Raw genomic sequence first — 18839 nt, forward strand, 5'->3', positions numbered from 1 at the left:
AGCTTAAAATATTTTTCAAAGATATTTCTTTGACCTCTTATAGATACCAACCCTCATCCCCTTTTATTAAGAGGTCATGTGATTAAATCAATGTAGACACATAGTTAAGCTCTAAAATGTGAGCTTGCCCCTGAGGCTGCTGGGAATGTCCTCTACAAATGGCACATAGCTCTTTGGAATTGAAACAGGGCCATACAACTTGCTCCCTTGAAATGCTTCCCTGGAACAAGTTATCTGGATAGACACTTCTGTCATTCTAGTCAAATCCTAGGGTAACTTATAGCTCCCATTTAACTAACATATTTGCATATTATTGCTACTTTGGCTACTGTGAAGTCCACTTCTATGTACTCTTCTGTCCCAGAATGCAGCGGTGGTGTCTGAAGATGCACAGAAGTCTCATGCTTTAGGGTAAAGGCAGAAGCAGCTGGGGGCTGCAAAGTGGTGCTTATGAACTGTTCTGGAGTGGAATATGCATTGCTGAGAACACTGACATTTGACTATATGAATGTTACTCTGTGAAGGACTTAAACGCAGAAAATGCATAGGTTACAGAATCCAAAGGGAAGGGACAAACAAGCTGCACCTAGTGGGTAGAGGATCTGCTCAAGGGATAGCCAGGTGCCTGGGTCTTCTTAACATGGAACGTAGACTTGCAAACCCTTTTACATCATCAAATATACTATATACAAATTGATTATTGTATTTGGCATGAAACTTACTAGGAATTTGTCAAATCGTGCAGCTTTATTTGGGGTTAGAGCAGATCTGATAAAAAGGTGCCTGTCAATCCAGTTGGCACTGTCAGTCCAAAGTGAGCTTGCAACACTGCTTTGCCCATTCAGGTGCAGGCAGCCCTTTGCAGTGTTCAAGGAAGTCCACATAGCTCAGTGAGAGAACACTACTAGAGCTTTCATTTGTATGCAGTGAAGGGTAACCTACATGCTTCACTGTAGGATATGTGCAAGAGTAGAGAAAAGCCAAACAAGATAAATAGGATTGGCATTAAACAAAACCATTTAGGCTCCAGATGCATCTGAGATGGATAGAACATGTGGTTAACATCAGCACAGAGCCAGGGGAATTCCTGCAGCTCACAGATTTGCTTTGCATGGGCCCCACTCCATAACCTAAATTTGGTATAGCAAGTCAAGGAAAAAGGGAGAGCTTAAAAGACTCATGGAACATTCCAGTAGCTTTACTTCTTCCCACATACTGTGTGTTTGGTCTCTTACCCCAGTCTTTAAGAAGGGTTGTGTCAAAGAGTTTTAAGACAATGTTTCTTTGACATGGTAGGTAGTCTTTTGGGGGACTCATAAAGAAGATGTATGAGATTCTGCTATACTTTATTCCATATCATGTTACAAGAAAACAACAGTGACAGCTGACAAACCATTACATCCTTCATAATACAGACAAATTACAAGTGGTAACAAATATGCAACATACACTATTCCATTCTCCTTACTACATGTCCTTTTGAAGTATAATAGTTTTCTGAATGGTGCTAGCATATTTCTTAGGTACCAACCTCATTAGAAAGCACACATCTCAGTGCATGATACAAAAAAAATTTGAAGTTCACTCCCAAACAAAGAATATAGATTTTGCATGTGCTTCTAAAATATGCTGCTGCAAGAAGGGGAATGACGGTAGGAAATTGTTGATTTTGAGATTTAAAAATTTTCATTTTGATGTATAAGGAAATTACAAGGCAGTAACATACACAGTTTCCTCTGTCTACAAGCCAGTGAAGGAGATGGAAGTTATGCACAGTTATGCAGCATATTTCTATGTATAAGGGGCAGGCAACAATCTACCCCAGTATATACAGCCTAAACATCCTCTTATATAACAAAGATTACAAACCCAGTAATATTCACAGATGAGAGTCTTATATGGATGCACACCTAGGGTACTGATTACATTGGCTGCCTATACACACTGAGGAAAGGATCCTGAGGCCTTGCTTTCTGTGCAAGGCCAGAGGCTCCCTTGGAAAGTTTCTAATTACTCTTGGGAGGTAGAAATAGCTCCTCACCCTTGCATTGTGGGTGGACAGCCACCCTGCCTTATGCTCTCTATTTTTTGCTGAGGACTGCAAACACATTTTTTCATTTCCTATGTATCTTGTATTTCTAAGTCAATCAAACTGTTCCTTTAAGAAAGTGAAAATTAAGTCCTGGTATCTCCTTTCAGAATCCTGTTGTGCAGTGATGTTGTGTTTATACAATCACCATGCTAAGGTGTTCATGCTATTTTTACCAGCTGTCTGAACTCAAGTTACTCCTTCATATAAAAATAATCTCACAAAACATTCCAGTGCTTTCTCAATAGTATAAGAAATCTGTTAATGAACATAGTCAGTATTGATTTTTGTGACCACCCTCAGAGAAACCAGGAGAGAAAAGTAGAGTGTGACTGCAAACAGGAGAGGAAAGGAGAGAGAGAGAGAGAGAGACAAACCAAACTTTGGATTTCTTATACTGATGGCAAGGATGGGGAACTGAAAACCTTCTCACATTCTGAGAGGCATGTCTCTGTCATCATGCAGATTCCCTCACTGAGTGGTGTTATGGTTTATTTCCCAAGAGAAGTTGTCTGTGACAAAGGCAGAGATTTCTAATCACCCTCATATTCCTAATTGAAGCCTTTTGACATTAAATATTACCAAATCAGAAACCTTATTTAGTAGTATGATTTGACCATTAAGCTCTTGATTTAAACTTAGTGAAATACAAACATTATGCTTCTCCCCTAGATGAATGAATGATTCAAAAGAAATCATAGGGAAGGCCATTTTTGATTACTTGTAAATTTTTTCTCCCAATATTTAGGACATTCTAATTTAAGTATATTTTAAATAAAAATACCCCTAAAGACTTCCAGTGGATTGGAATGTATGAAAGAGGAATGAAAAAGATTTCTAGATAGCAAATAGTCAACATTCTAGCCTGGAGTGTCCTTTTTCTTTCTTTAAAATCAATCAGTAAATAATTTCTTGCTTAGCACTTGTGAGATTACAACTAATGCAACATCTCAATAGGATGGGTTATGGCCTGGATATATCCACTCACACCCCACTCCAGAGACAGTATCTTTTTAAAGTTTAGGAATTCTGGGTCCATGTCCCTGGGTATCTTGGGTTTGACTATAGAAAAGCTTTCCACTCAACATGATTCTCAGAAAGCCCTTGTCAAACTGGATCATATTTCCCAGTCTTGGTCTTAAAAAAGTGTGACACATTTCAACCTTCTTTTTGATAAACAGGAAAATGTGAAACAATGTACCTAAAGCTATGTCTTCGGGAATTTGTGTCCAGAGGAGCCACGGGCATGCTTTAGATGAAGGTTTAAGCTGCCCCCAGGCCTCAGTAATACTAAGATGTGCACTCCGCTCTCCCCATGGGAGCCGGCCTGCACCAGGCAGCTCCCCTCCAGATCAAAGCACTTTGCATGCTAGCACCCTCTTCCTCAGTGCCACAGAATCATCTGCATCCTCCAAGGTCCCGGACTCCTTAAACAAGAGAAACCTAGCCTTTTGTTTTTCCCGTGTCCATCTTTACAGAAAGATCCCGACCTTGTTTCTAAAAGCTGCATTTGACTAGTTATTTCAGGAGACTGATTTAAAGAAGTCAGGTACCCAATGATACCTTCCAATCAACTTGGAATGTTTTTTAAAAAATGTAATTCAAAGGTGCTTTGTTGGTACTGGATAATTTTCTAATTTGCTTTTTAAGTGTTAATCATCCAAGACTGCTTTCAGAGCTATCTGAAATATGATCATACTCTATCATACTCTCTTGCACCCACATTTTAAACATTTTATCCCTTATTCTTCCCTCCATAGAAAACACAAAGTATAACAGAGTGGATGGCAAAAATAAGATGTTGACAAGACCCAGAACACATGTAAAAAGTTACCTTAATTTCTAGAGGTTGAAAAATAAGTAATTTATCCCTGTCATTGCTCTTACTGCTTGGTACTTGTTTCCTTACTTCCAAGCTGCTCAGAAAACAGTCATGGTATGTAGCTTGAAAATGCTAAGCAGATTTCAATATCGTATATAAATGCATGGTTATTTCCAAGAAAAAAACCACATTTGCAAATGTCCTCAAAAGGTGAGCGACAGGTGGGGCCCTTCAGTCTGGGACCATGCTGTCTAGTCAGTCAGAGAACAGGGGTTTGCTTTAGCGAAAAATATCCTTCCTACTGGTTGCAAAATGTGCACTGCTCTCAAAGAAAACACACATTGTTTCATGCCACTGTGTGGCTTTCAAGTACAGACATTACTGAAGAAGTGTGAACACCAAATGTGTTGTCTTAATGTATTTAAGACATGGCTGGTGAAAGCATAAAAACCTTTACAGAGACACTGTGCTGCAGAGAGAAATCAAACAAAATCAAACGCAAAAGACTGAAAAGAATACATGCCATGTATCAGTAAGCAAAACTTAATCTTCACATAGTTCTTGGAAATCACAAGGTATCCAAATGCGTGCAAGGTTTTAAATAAATTGCAGAGAAAACAGGGTCTTGCCAGCTTCAATTTTCTTGTAAGTGAAATCCGCCACAGGGAGTGAAAGGAAACCAATCCATGATTCCCTTTGCGTTATCGTCCACTTCATTAATGTTTTTTTTTTTTCTCTTTCCAGAATGATGACAACTTAATCCTGGAAGGAGGAAAGGAGAAAATTGTTACATAAAAAAACTTACATCATTCATTTTTCCAAAACTACTTGAGACATTAAAATTGGTCAGGCCAAAGTGAGCCCACTGGTGTTCTCCACAGCCACCCAAGCACATATATTTGAGGTAGAATGCTTTCCTTAACCAAAAACATTCTTTATAATATGATAAATTAATGTTCTGACTGCATTTCCTTACCTTAAAATAATTTAACTCCATGAATTCAAATAGGCTCACTTCTTCTTGGATTATTTAGAGAAAAAGAAATTCAGCAATTTCCTTCCCCAAATCATTAGTAGTAATACTGGTTTTAATTAAGTGCCTATAGCATCAGACAACCATTAAAAAGACATATTGTGTTCATTTTTATGAACATGAAATAGAAAAAGGATCACATACGTGCTTTTAATAAACAACTTGTGTATGGTTCCTTGGTTGCCTATAATCAGTTTATATTAGTTTCAGGAGAGTGAAAATTGCCAGCATGATCTGAATTTGCATCCTCTTCTCAACATCCTTCATTAGACTATATGCTTCCAATGATGCCTGCCTAAACCTTTGTAACCACGTGCAGGAAGAATAAAGAGGAATAAAGAAATGTTCTCTGTGCATCTCTCTGTACTCTTTTTAGCCCTTAAGCACCTTTGTTGAATCTGCAGGATGGGAAAAGACTTTCTGCCCAGGTAAGGTGTGGAACTTACAGTTTTAATGCACAGCTGCAAAAGCTGGATACATCAGCTCCACTTTGCTCCACAACCACTCATCAACTAGATTTAGAAGCTCCTTCCTGGCCACCAAGGCCTGGCCAGGCTTGCTTGTCCCTATCTATAGGGAGATCTTATTATCCTTCCTAACCCAGAGGGAATCTCAAAGCATGATCCTACAGGTGTTTGGCCATTTTTGGAGACTTCACAGTGCTTCTGCCCTGCTGCTGCCCCCATGGGCTATAATATCAAGGACACCATGCTGCATGGCAGTGACCTAGCATTTTCTTGACCAAGAGAGCAAAATGTTCTACATTAACACTTAAGAACCATAAAAAAGCACCACCCCAACTCATCTCTCCCATTTTTTGTGATGATTTTTCAGAATGTTAACCTTCCATTAAGTTTTCCTTACTGAGGTAAAATTCATAACATACACTTAGCCATTTCAAAGTGTGTGCTTTAGTGGCATTTAGTGTTTTCACAATGTTGTGTTAACAATTGTGGCTCCAAAACATGTCATCATCCCCAAAGCAGACCTCATATCCATCATGCAGTCATTCCCCATTCTTCCCTTGTCCTATTCCCTGGGAACTACTACTCATCGTTCTGCCTCTATGGATTCACCTATTCTGATATGCCATGTAAATGGAATAATATAATATCTAACCTGCCGAGTGTCTGGCTGCTTTCACTTAACATAAAGATGTTGAAGTTCATCCATGTTGTAGTATGTTTTATATGGCTAAATAATATTGTATTGTATGGATATACCACATTTCGTTTAGGCATTCATCAGCTAATGCATATTTGAGTTCTATCACTTTTTGGCTATTGTGAGTAATGTTGTTATGAACATTCATGTGCAAGTATGTGCCTAACACCTGTTTCCAATCCTTTTCCAAATGTATCCAGGAGTAGAGTTTTTAGGTCATATGGAAATTCTATGTTTAAATGTTTGAGGAACTGGCAAACTGTTTTCCACAGTGGATGCACCATTTTGCATTTCTACCAATGCAAAAGGATTCTAATTTCTCCAAACCCTTACCACCATTTGTGGTTTTCTATTTTGTTTTTCTAAATTATAGCCATACTAAGTGTGATGAACTGGTTTACATTCCATGTTTATTGATTTGCATTTCCCCGATGGTTAGTGATGTTGAACACTTTTATATGTGCTTATTTGCTACTTAAATATCTTCTTTAAAGATGTATCTAAACAAGTCCTCTGCTCATTTTAAAATTGGGTTGTCTTTTTGATATTGAGTTGTAGGAGTTTTTTATGCATAATGACATTAATCCCTTATCAGATCTATGACTTGCAAATATTCTCTCCTATTCTATGGATTACCTTTTCATTCTGTTGATGAAGTCCAGTTGATACATTTTTTTATTTTGTTGCTTTGCACTTTTGGTGTCATATATAAATCCATTGTGAAATAAAAGGTTATAAAGATTTACTTCCATATTTTCTTCTATGAGTTTTATATAGTTTTAGCTCTTACAGTAAGAGTTTGTACATAACATGAGGTAGGTATAACTTTCAATTCTTGAGACTTCTCTGCCCTCTGATTAGGTAAAATGTAAGCAAAAGACCTTCTAGTATGTTTCTGGGAGAGACCTGGGTATGGATGGACATCACACATAAGCATTTTGCTACCTCTAAATCCTAAGTCCTCAGTTGTCATCTCAAACACTTGCTGCTTTGTAGATAGTTTTCTATGTGGCTCCTTTGACCACCTCTCACCCCTGTCTAGCTGCCTGGATATGCCTTTATTAATCTTCTTCCTTATAAAGTCACCACTTTAGCAAAATAATTACATGGAACAACCCTTTTAGTTTTCATCCCACCTTTGTTCTTCAGGGAAGTGAAGAAAATCCACCTTTGCTCTATCTGTGGCTCCCATGGAAGCATGCATTCTGATTTAGGCACTGGCATCTCTTTTGGGCCATAGCATCAGGAGAGAGAGCAATGCCTCCACAGTATTTCAAGCACATTTGTCCAGAGGCATCTTCATCCAGTCACCAACCCCACTACCAACTTGGATACTTTTATCAAGCAGATGGCAAAAATGTCCTTTTTCTTTCACATAGCTGAACTAGAAGCTGATATTCCAACTCTTCTAGGCAGCCTTCCCACCCTAGCCAGAGGAGCCATGGATTTTTCTTGACAAATGTTTGTCTAGGCATGGAGTTCTTCCCACCAAATCCAAATGACATAGTCTTTGCTTGACTCTTCTTGCCTCTACCACCTTTAATCAATGGAATGGAAACTTGGTGCCAAAGGTGATCTCCTGAACCAGTGACTTTATTTAGTCCATCTTGACATACTTCCTCTCAGGAAGCAAATAGGGATGCAGCTGTCATCATTATGTTATTGATTAAGCTTGGTTTTGTTATCCAGTGTATCCCCAGGACATAGCTCAGGCATGGCCTAGGAACGCAGAAAGTAGTTGTTGAATGAATAGGAAGGGAAAAAGATAGAATCTGAAAACTTGGGAGTGGATAATATTCTTGGGTGCAGAATGGCACATTCACTGGGGGGCAAATGCTGTGCCTGGGCTCTTGCTTTGTACCAGTTGCTTTATATCAGCTATTTAAGAAACAGTACCCAGCTACTGTGCTGGGTACAGAGTAGGCCATCCACAGACACACCACCAGTAAGAATGGTAAATAGGATTACCACCTTCCTGAAGGCTAAACTTAGTTTTTACTCCATGATTCTATATTTGAAAGGAATGATTCAATTTCCAAAATATAGGGTTTCATGGAATAATAAACTATATTATCACCATAGTCAAAAGCATGTTACTATCCTGTTGAGTTCATTTAAGACATTTTAAGCCACTGATGTTTTTTGCACTTGCATTTGTCCTATTTTTTAACGTAATCTCTAGGAGAACCACATGTAGTAGGGTGTAAGCAGAAGAGGATAATTAAGGGTGATAAATAATAGTAGTAATTAGATAATAAATGGTGAGTGCAGTGATTAGAATAAGCCACTACTTAGGTTTAGGTTCTGACATCTAATGGAAGAAGACAAGGGTAAGAAAATAAAGGCGGTGCCAGTAAGAGTTAAACTCCCATCTCTGTAAGATGACTCTGAATAGTCCATATTGTGCCACCTATCCAGCGTGTTGCTGCTCACAGAGCATGGGATATCCCTTCTCTCTCTGTGGGCAACACTGGCTTTGTTTGTAATGAGTACAGATAAGGTAGGTCAGTTTACTGTTAGAAAAAATTTAGAAATCTAAATATATTCACATACTTGATGGGTGAGAATTTAGATGAAGAGAAGAAGGTATAATATTATCACAGGGAAGTAAAATGATACAAATTAAACCTTTCCCTTACATTTGATTGACAATTAAAATATATTTGCATGCACAATACAAATGAACAGTGAATATGAAGTATGAATAAGCTCAACTCTGTGCACATCTACTCACAGGTATATAAATCCTAAGATTAATGGATGCCATTTTTAGCTTGCTTTCAGCTTTTACAATGTTCTTTCTCTAGAAATGAATGTTTTAAACCAGAAATTGGATTCAATTGATAAAGTCCTTATTCAGAAATATCTACATAGAGCTTCTGAGCTATAAATATTAATTAATTGGATTGCTGGTACCCATAATGCAACTTTGTTCTGACCCATGTGCCCTATGAACTAGATATTTTTTGGATTCAATTTTCTTAAAACCAACTGTCAGCATCATGTGATGGAGGAGATGAAAAATGAAAATGAGCAGTCCTGCTGTGCAGGTGGGTGACCTGTGGGAGAGAGTCTGCCTGGTAGGATTTTTACACAAACCATCAGACACAGACCAATTGATTAGATCATCTCATACCCGCCACCAACTAGGCTCAAGAGACTAATTAGAGAGAGTACTGCCTGCGCAGGCACCCCATTGACACCTAATTTGCTCAGCCAAAGCCTTTGGGGAAAATGTATTATCTCTGCAGCTGCACTTCATGCATTTCTGATTTGAGGCATAAGCAAGGAGTGCTTCATCACTCTTTTGAGCAAACTGAATGTAGAAGCCCTTGAGTGCTAAACGCAAGCAAACAGACCCAAATTAGAAATGGGCCAGTCCTTTCTGATTCCCTCTTTGCTTCCTGATAAATGTTTGTGTATACACACGCACACACACACACACACACACACCCCTACACACAAGCACTTGGTTTACACGCTGGAAGGACAGCACAGCCGAGGACCCAGTCTTGGGTGCTCTGATGTGATCAGTTGGTGGGTGTTTCGTGCTGGTCTGTTTAGGTTAAGGTTTTGTTTTTGTTTTATTATGTTTTTCTGCTCACTGCCCCTCCTTAAAGTACTCTTTTTTTTCTACAGGGAGACTCTGGCACTCTTCCTCCTCCCCTCCCACCCTAACCCTCACTGGAGAGAAGTGATTATTTTAGCTCCAAATTAAAACAACTGTAGGTTTTTCCTTTCATGGCCTACATTGTGCGTAGGTATTTATTCTGTAGGATGTATGTAAGGCTGTGCGTAATCTGCTCATTTCTGTTTCAGAGATTTCTTTCTGAAGCAGTCTCTACTTAACAGAGAAGGAAGAAATTTGACAGAAAGGATGTTACGTCATGACAGCAAATACAGTATACAATTTATAGGACAATTAAGTTCTTTTTAAGAAAAAAATGAATATCATTTGACCAAATTTAGCTTTATCTGTTTCTGATCTAGAGTAAAACTAATTCCAGTGTCTTTCTCAAAATAATAGTACACAGAAGGTATTTAAAGGTAGGCATGTAATTAATTATATAATTTTAAAAAGGATAAAAGTAATCCATATATTTAAAAATTAGGATGGTATCGAAAACTTAGGGGGGCCTTGTGCCAAATCCAGAGGATATGGGGAATGGGTTTCCATAATGCTAAAATAAAAGAAAAATCAAGACTTGCCATGGGTGTTCTTTAGTGGGCTTAGTGATTTTGTGCCTTTCTATTCACATGTTGGGTGAATTAGCTTACCCATTTTTTCTGGGAAATTACAATTCTGCTTTGTAATTTTTCACATTTTCTCTATTCTTAAGAATTCAATGAACAATTTAAAATTAATTTTAGCAGTCTATTTTTTTTGCAGTACTGGGCTTGAACTCAGGGCCTTCACCTTGAGCCACTCCCCCAGCCCTATTTTTGTGAAGGGTTTTTCAAGATAGGGTCTCCAGAACTATTTGCTTGGGCTGGCTTTGAACTGCAATCCTCCTGACCTCTGCCTCCTGAGTAGCTAGGATTATAGGTGTGAGCTACCGGCACTTGGCCTTAGCAGTCGGATTCTTAAATCAGCATTCAATATTGGACTTATTTGGGTGCCAAATCAGTGGATCCCAGCACCCATCAGAGTATCTTTCTGAAGGTATGTGGAGAGTGGTTGTATGGGAGATATTTGAAAATAGTTAGAAAAACAGGGCTTTTATTAAAATGTATAAATGTCAATAGAACTTATTTTGATTTTGTGGAGCACAAAGTCCAGAAAGTTTCCCCACCCCCACACAAATATCTTGTCTATAAGGTTTTACATGAAGTATTTGGCAAAACCAAGAAATGGACCTATGCCACTCTGCCACTTTCAATTATGTTCTTTAAAACACTAAGGAAAACAACGTAAATCTTTGTATATAATTCATCTTCAAGCATAGTTGCTAATCTCAAATAACCTAGGCAAGCACAGATGTATATATATATATATATATATAATACACAAACCTTTTACACACATGGACTTGTGCATATATATATGATATAAATATATATACATTTTCATTTGCATATATACAATAAGACACACAATCAGCTTTTATACTCTAGATTTTATATCACTGTCGTCCTCAAAGTAACTTTTAGACTTCATACTGAATTTAAAAAATCCGAGGACATTTTAACTACTAATTTTTTAAGTGAGCTTAATTATGTTATGCTTTGACTAGAAACAAAGGTTTTTGTTTTAAAACATCTGAAATCAGTGTTTTTCAGTTTCTCTAACCCTGTACTCATGCTTCTTGGGGGATGAGTGGGAGGACAGCATGAAACAGAAGGAAGTAGAAAATTAGTTAATCCTACTTCTGTAACTTATTTCTGATTTATGCTAGCCATGCTTCTTCCCTCCAGAAGAGAACACATCTTTAAGACCAGCAAGATAATATTAATTAAAATGAATGCAGAGATGGACAGGCTTTGTTTTAAGCTTAACAGAAGGTCTATCACTCAAAATAGCCCAAATCCTTTAAGTTGAAAGCTGTTTGGTAACATCCATATGGATGCACAATGCACTAATTGCAGCAACTTTGCACATTTTAAGCTTCGTGCCAAAGTGGTGATTTTAATTAAAAATTTTGAGGCAAAGCTGTAAGTCTAACATTTCAAAACAAAGCCTTCCTCACATGAGGAGATGGGCTTAACATATCATTTTAATAATCATCATTATCAACGAACGTTTATTGAGCTCCTCATTAAAGACCAGGCATTATATGATGTGTAATTAGTCCTATTGAAAAGAATGGTGTGACAGCTTATTAAATCAGATTTATGCAAATGTAAAACACTGGCCCTACTTAAAGGATGGTGATTCTGGGAGTACTTCCTCCCTCAGTGAATGCCAAAAGACTGCTGGGAAATTCCTGATTCAGGCCTTTTCAGAACCACCAAGATGCATCGAATTATTTTTAAAAAATTATATACAGCTGTGTGTGGAGGCCACTCCAGAGGCAGAGATCAGGAAGATCATAATTTAAGGCCAGGCAAAAAATTCTTGAGACTTCCCATTTCAATCAATAAAACTGGGTGTGGTGGCCTGTACCTGTCATGCCATCTATGCAGGAGGTGTAACTAGGAGGGCAGTCACTGTCCAGTTTGACCCAGGCAAAAACTTGAGACTCCATTCAAACAAAAACTAAAGGCAAAAACAGTTGGGGACATGGCTCAAGTGGTAGAACACAAGTGCAATGCTCTGAATTCAAATCCTAGTACCACCCCAAAAATTATATACATAACCTATAAAAGTTAAATATTATGTCAATATATTAAAATATATTTCTATATGAATAAAATATAGTCATATGAAAATCTTCAAGGGTTGACAGAGCTCATTGAAATTATTTTTACAAAAGATGAGTATAATTAAGTAGGATTCTGACCTTTTATCGTTCCTTATCTATTACAGCCCGATTAAACTATATTTAAAAAAGTCAAGTACAAAGACATGTAACTCAGTAGTGTGTGCATCTCTTATAACTTAAAGCGTGTACACACACACCTCATAAAACCACTGGCAAGTATTTGGCAGTCAGAGAAACTTGAGGACTTGTGTTGGACTTTGATGAGAAAATTTGAGAGAAGCAACTCCACTTTGGGTAAATTTTTTCTTCTTCCCCAAATTAAATATTGTCTAGCATTATTGTGCAAATCATTGGAGTACAATATGTTTCCATGCTTAGGGTTTTGAAGTCAATATAGACGATCACCTACAATTTTGAACCTGTTTTGTGAACTATCTTATTTATCAGAAATGTGCGAAGTTGAAATATTCACTTCCATAGCATAATTAGATCTTATATAATTGGTTCATAGACAATGATGACCCAAAGCCATGCTGCTTCACAGGACATTTCTTTCTAATGCTGAACTTCTGACCTACCAAGTAACAGCAGCCATGTGCAGGGTGCATAAATACATTTGTGTGCAAGCTGGAGAGATATGTGGTACTGTACCCAGTGGCCATTCATCATACAGGCTTCCTTTCTGTTTGGTTTGGCTACAGACTCTGTCTTGGAATTAACTAGTCTTTTGTTTGTTTGGTTTTGGTGGTGTTCGGAGTTTGAACTCAGGGCCTGGCACTTCTTACGCAGGCACTCTACCACTTGAGCCATGCCTCCAGTACTTTTTGCTTTCATTTTTTCACATAAGGTCTGGTGCTTTTTGCCAGGACTGTCTTTGGACTGTAGTCTGCCTATGTATGCCTCCTGTGTAGCAGGGATTACAGACAGGCATGTACTACCATGTTGGCTTGTTCTTTGAAATAGGGTATTGCTAACTTTTTTGTCCAGGCTGACCTCAAACTGCAATCCTCCTATCTCCACCTCCTAAGATGCTGGAATTACAAAATTGAGCTACTGTGCCTGGCCTGGACTGTTTATTGTACAGTTCCTGTTAAGTTTTCATGAATTCTCTAGCCTTCTCTCTAGCTTTGGTAGCCTTGACCTTCACATCAAGCTTCTTTCTTGATGTGAAACACTAACTGTGTAGTGTTTTTACTCTTTTGTTAGTGCTGCACTATCAAGTTTAATACATCTGGAGAGGTTGGCCCCTTACTGTTTTTTTCCTATAAGCTCTACAATCTTTACTGTGGTATTTTACTGAGCATAAGTAGGATCATGAATATCATATTACACCAGACACAACTGCTCTTTTTATTTATTTTTGTGGTATGGGGGGGTTGAACTCAGGGCTTCATCCTTGTGAGGCATGCACTCTACTGCTTGAGCCATACTTCCAGCCTGACTCATCTATTCTTATGGGAATGCATTCTGACACTGTCACAAAGTGACACACCATGGACACTGCTTTAGCACATCTTTCCTATGAGATACAAGATTGGTTCAGCAGTCCAGGCTAAGGGATATGGGCACTGACCACCAACAACTGCCTCACCACATGAAGCTGCTTTGCCACAGTGCCAAAGAACAGCTCTTCCACCAGGGACACATGGACTGCTAATCTGTGGAGGCTCACATTTTATCTACATGCCAAGTCCTCTGGTATGCATGCCCACAAAATTACAATGGGCCATTTTAAAGTATTTTGATATTAATTATTCCACCATTAGTTGCTACATATCTTTGATATCCAAGATAAGTTCTAAGCAATGTAATTACAGAACACAGACACCATCATGGGCAATAAATACAAGCATTTTGTGTTCACATGGCATTTTCTCCTGTCCAAAGCACTTTCTCATTTATTCTAATGAAAGTGCCTGAAAAAACAGGACTATTCCTTTAGAAGATAACAGCTTTTATAAACTGGATTTTTAAAAAGTTCTAAAATCCTTATAGTCATCAATTTAATGTCTTCTGGAATATCAGCAGTAGGAAGTCTATTGGTGGTTTAAATACTCAGCATTCCCAATGAGGCCCACAATCTTTATAGGAACTGAAGCGACCAGTGGTCCCAGCGTTCTGGACTGAAAGGGTTCCTAGTATGGGGAGGGGGGGTTGGTTTGAAAACTGGGGCAGACTAGAACAAGCTAGAAACCTTACCGGGAATCACATGTTTATTATAAAAGCAGAGTTGGCAAGATTGGTACTTTATGACATGAACTAAAATGAAAAATATGCTAATACCTCAATCTCAAAATGTAAGTCACAAAAGCATTACAAATATCACACACCAACAAGAGTAAGAGGTTTGGTGATGGGAAGACAAGAACTGGGCCAGCAGCCTTCTCTCCTCAAGTCCCCAGACTACACGGGGATTTTTCACTTATCTCCCTGGAAGAGACACAATCTCTGCTTTTTACTTTTCATTCTGTTTCCATTGGAGTCATAAAGAATCACAGTCTGATCTGATAATTAGATTGTGGAAGTTGAGATTATCAACTTGTTACTCACCATGATTCTCAGGTGAACTTCCAATAGATCTATGTACTTAAATTCACACGTACCTGTGCAGTGTGGCATGGAGATGGCTAAGGCCACCACCTTGAACTGACAAGAAGTGAAAATGTAGCCAGGCAAGGTGGCACACATATATCCAGCTATGCAGCAGGTAGAGGTAGGAAGACTTTTGTCTGAGGCTGGTGTGGGCAAAAGTTTGAGACTCTATTCCAATAATGGCTAAAAGAAAAAGGGCTGGGGACATGGGTTGTATGGTAGAGCACTTGCCTAGCAATCATGAAGCCCTGAGCTCAAACCATAGTACCACCTCCTCCCTCCGCCCAAAAAGTACAAATATGGCACAGATGCAGGAAGCATTCCTTCAGTGAGTGGTGGTAGAAGCACAACACTGTCAATAGCCTATCTAAATCCAATCAGAAAACAATTATTGAGCATCTACTTTTAAGTAAAGCACAGTGTTTAGGGTGGAATAGGAGGGTATTACCAAGTTTATCAAGCAGGGTCCCAGTGGAGTTCTGGAATTCGGTTGAACTGAATTGAGAGAGTCAAATATTAAAATTCTCAAAAATTTTGAAAGCCAATTCTCAAACACAGCCACCCTTGACATCAACCATGTGGGAGTATTTATATCACAGGACTTAGACAAACAACCAATTAGAACTCTTCTGCTTTTTTGATGAAGCCAAGTGTTAAACATTCACCATCTTATTCTTACTGAGCTCAAGAGTTTGGAGGAGAAGATGGCAAGGACCACAACTCTCTGTCTCTAGGTCAAAATGGAAAATGTAAGTACAATCCTACAGTTGCTTTGAAAGCACAACCTTAATGCCTAGAAAGGAGGACAGAGGCCATGTAGCACAGGCTAGGGCTCTGGGAAGCAGCAAACAGCCAGTGCAGCAGGTACAGGTTTGCAGGTCAGGATATGGGTGCAGATGGACGCAGGGAAGCTGAAAGGTAGGCCTGGGTGGCAGATGAAAGGCTCCAAACGCCCTGGTCCAGGAGATTGGGCTTTATTCTGTACGCAGTGATGCAGTGCTGGAGGCTCTGAGCAGAGGGGCCTGAGAAGGGGTCTCGGGTTCCAAGGCAGGGAGAGTCACATACTTTTCACACATATGTAGTCTTAAGCTGCTGGGGGGCCGTGGATAAACAGATAACTTTAAGATGCATCAAATCAGATAATGTAGCTGCGTCTTCAAATGACTGTTGAAATTTCTCATGAAGTACCAGGCTTTGCAACATTCAATGCTGACATTATTTTATTCTGTCTGTGAGAAATGCTTCATGTGAGGGATGAACACAACATAGAAACTAAGCTTGGTCCTGAGGACCATGATTTTCAAAACACAGTCCTTAGGGATAATGTGGAGATTTTCACACACCAGAAAGAAGTTTTACTGGTAAATAAACAGTTCACTTGTCTTTTAGATTTGTCCATGCAGCTACAAGGAAAAAATATGCAAGAATAACACCAACCTTTACTACTCTTCTGTCCTTTATAATTCAAACATGATTTGCTGTTTTTGATCAGCACATAACCTCAGACAGACTTTCTAATTGCAGTGTTTGGAACTCTAAAATACCATCAAACCCTTGAAAGAACAACTGCATGGAATTAGAACACGTGTCACTCTATCACTTGTCTCGATTCACTGTGTTTGCATGTCTTGGACTAGGAGTTTCAGCTCATTGAAAATGTGAAGCCTGCAATACCTGATGAATAAGACACTCACATCAACACAATTGGCTTCCTCCTGGTATAAAACAATTAAAGTGCCAACAGCTCAGTGGTTTAGTGGCAAAGCAAAGAACAGCTGTAGGCCTGGGGTCACTCTCTCACTTCCTTTGGCAACAAAGCTGGAGAATGCAGTGAGCATAGCCAGTACATCCTGGGCTTCATGCTTTTTACTGTCCACTCATGGCAGGCTGAAACAAAAGCACCAACCGACTTAAGTGAATTGAGCTTTATTGTGAGAGACATGCAATGCTCCTTTGCTTTGCCCCAAGCCAGAATCCCACATTCAATGCTGGAAGTCAAGAATGTGACATTTTCCCTTCCACACCTGTGAGTGGGAGCACATCCCAGAAAGATCTTATTTCCTCTTCACACAGATGCTAAAGAACAAAGTCACATCTTGTCTGGGTTGTGCTGTTTGTTTTCCAGTCTGTTGGCATTAAAACTGCACCGTAAGCACCTATCACGTCTCATGACTCTCTGTGAAGTCCTTTTCAAAAGTTCTGACTTTTCAATACTGGTGTCATTTGGAATTAAAGAAAGGAAACATCTAGTGACTTAGTTGTTTCATGTTATCATGGGAAACATTGCCATAGCTCCATTAAAACATAATAATTAGAGTATATATTGTGCAAAGTATACAAATTGAAAAGTCAGCCCAGTCAGCTCCAATAAGCTGTTTTGGTTTTGTTCCTTTTGCAATTATTAGATTCAGTTATTCTGAATGAGATGTCATGCACAATGAGACTGGGCCTGAAATGCTAAAATGGAAAAGCTCTTGATTTTTAATTACTAACCTCCCAAGTTCCAGTGCTAGAGTTGATATAATTCTCACAACCAATTATTGAGTATAATTCTCACAACAATTAAACACAAAACATTTGTGTTTGCATTAATAAGATACAAATAAATATGACTCAGTACTTCCTTATTAAAAGAACTGTGAACAGGTTATTTTTAGGGACTGATACATGTGTGGACTGATGAGGTAAAGGAGAATATAGCAACTTTTTTCTTAGTTCTCTGGTCTCTGGGATGTAATATGGTTAGAATTATCTACATATTAAATATGGGTGGTTCAAATGAGACCAGAACAAGATAGAAGGGAGTTATTTCAATCAATGGTATGTGTGATCCAGAAAAGAAATAGTTGGAGAGACTTAAAAATCAATTAATGGCAAACTTTATGTTAGAAGAACCTCCAAATGAAACACTACTGAACCTGACATGACGTGTAATCATGGTCTCTATTTGGAGGGCTATCTTGCTAAGCAGCAAGCATATGCCAAATAATCTCTCTTGATCATAAATTCTTTGCTACTGATATTTAAACGTTTGACTCAATATATATCTAAACTTTGAAACAATATCCATTCATTTCCTTCTGCCTGTTTGCTATGCCATATACAATTATATGCACTCTGTTGATGGTCACATATTTTTTCAATGCTTTCTTAAATTTTTAAACAAAAAATTTAAACGAGTACATGGTGAACAGCCATGTACCCATTACATAGATTCTACAGTTCACATTTAAAATGTTTACTTTTAACATATTTATCTTTTATTCTATCCATCCTATTATTGTGATGCATTTCAAAATAAATTGTATATATCAGTATATTTAATCCCTGCATACACACCATTAACTTGAGTTCCACATATATTTATACCTTTTTTGAGACAAAGGCTATAAGCATGCACCAGTATGCCCTGCAAAGCATCAGCAATTTGTTTTGCATGTTTTTTGTTTTTGTTTCTTTGCTTTATTTTGGGGATTAAACTCAGGACCTCATGCCTGCTATAATGTGCTCTATGACTGTGCTACATCTCAAGTCCATCTATTTACATTTTTAAGATAAATTTTAGCTAGGCACCAGTGGCTGACACCTAGCTACTTGGGAGGCTGAGATTGGGAGGACTGTGGTTTGAGGACAGTCTCGGTGAAGAATTTGCTAGACTCCTATCTTGACCAATAGGTGGACATGAGCAGTGTCTGCCAATAGTCCCAGGGATGGCAGGAAGTTTAAAACAGGACAATTGCAATCCAGGTTAGTCTGGATAAAAAGTGAGACCCTATA

General features: G+C 38.5%; 1 protein-coding gene across 5 annotated transcripts in view; it reads right to left on the reverse strand.

Moving 5' to 3' along the window:
* Positions 1-1329: 1329 nt before the first annotated feature.
* Cdk14 (cyclin dependent kinase 14) overlaps positions 1330-18839 on the reverse strand; it is a 593051-nt gene continuing 575541 nt past the window's right edge. For all 5 annotated transcript variants that reach the window (XM_074064778.1, XM_074064777.1, XM_074064779.1 and 2 more), the window contains one exon: positions 1330-4673. The gene's annotated coding sequence lies outside the window, so the exon portion shown is untranslated. The remainder of the gene's footprint in view (positions 4674-18839) is intronic.

This window comes from Castor canadensis, chromosome 2 (genome assembly GCF_047511655.1).
Source record: "Castor canadensis chromosome 2, mCasCan1.hap1v2, whole genome shotgun sequence".
In the NCBI taxonomy this organism is placed as follows: domain Eukaryota; kingdom Metazoa; phylum Chordata; class Mammalia; order Rodentia; family Castoridae; genus Castor; species Castor canadensis.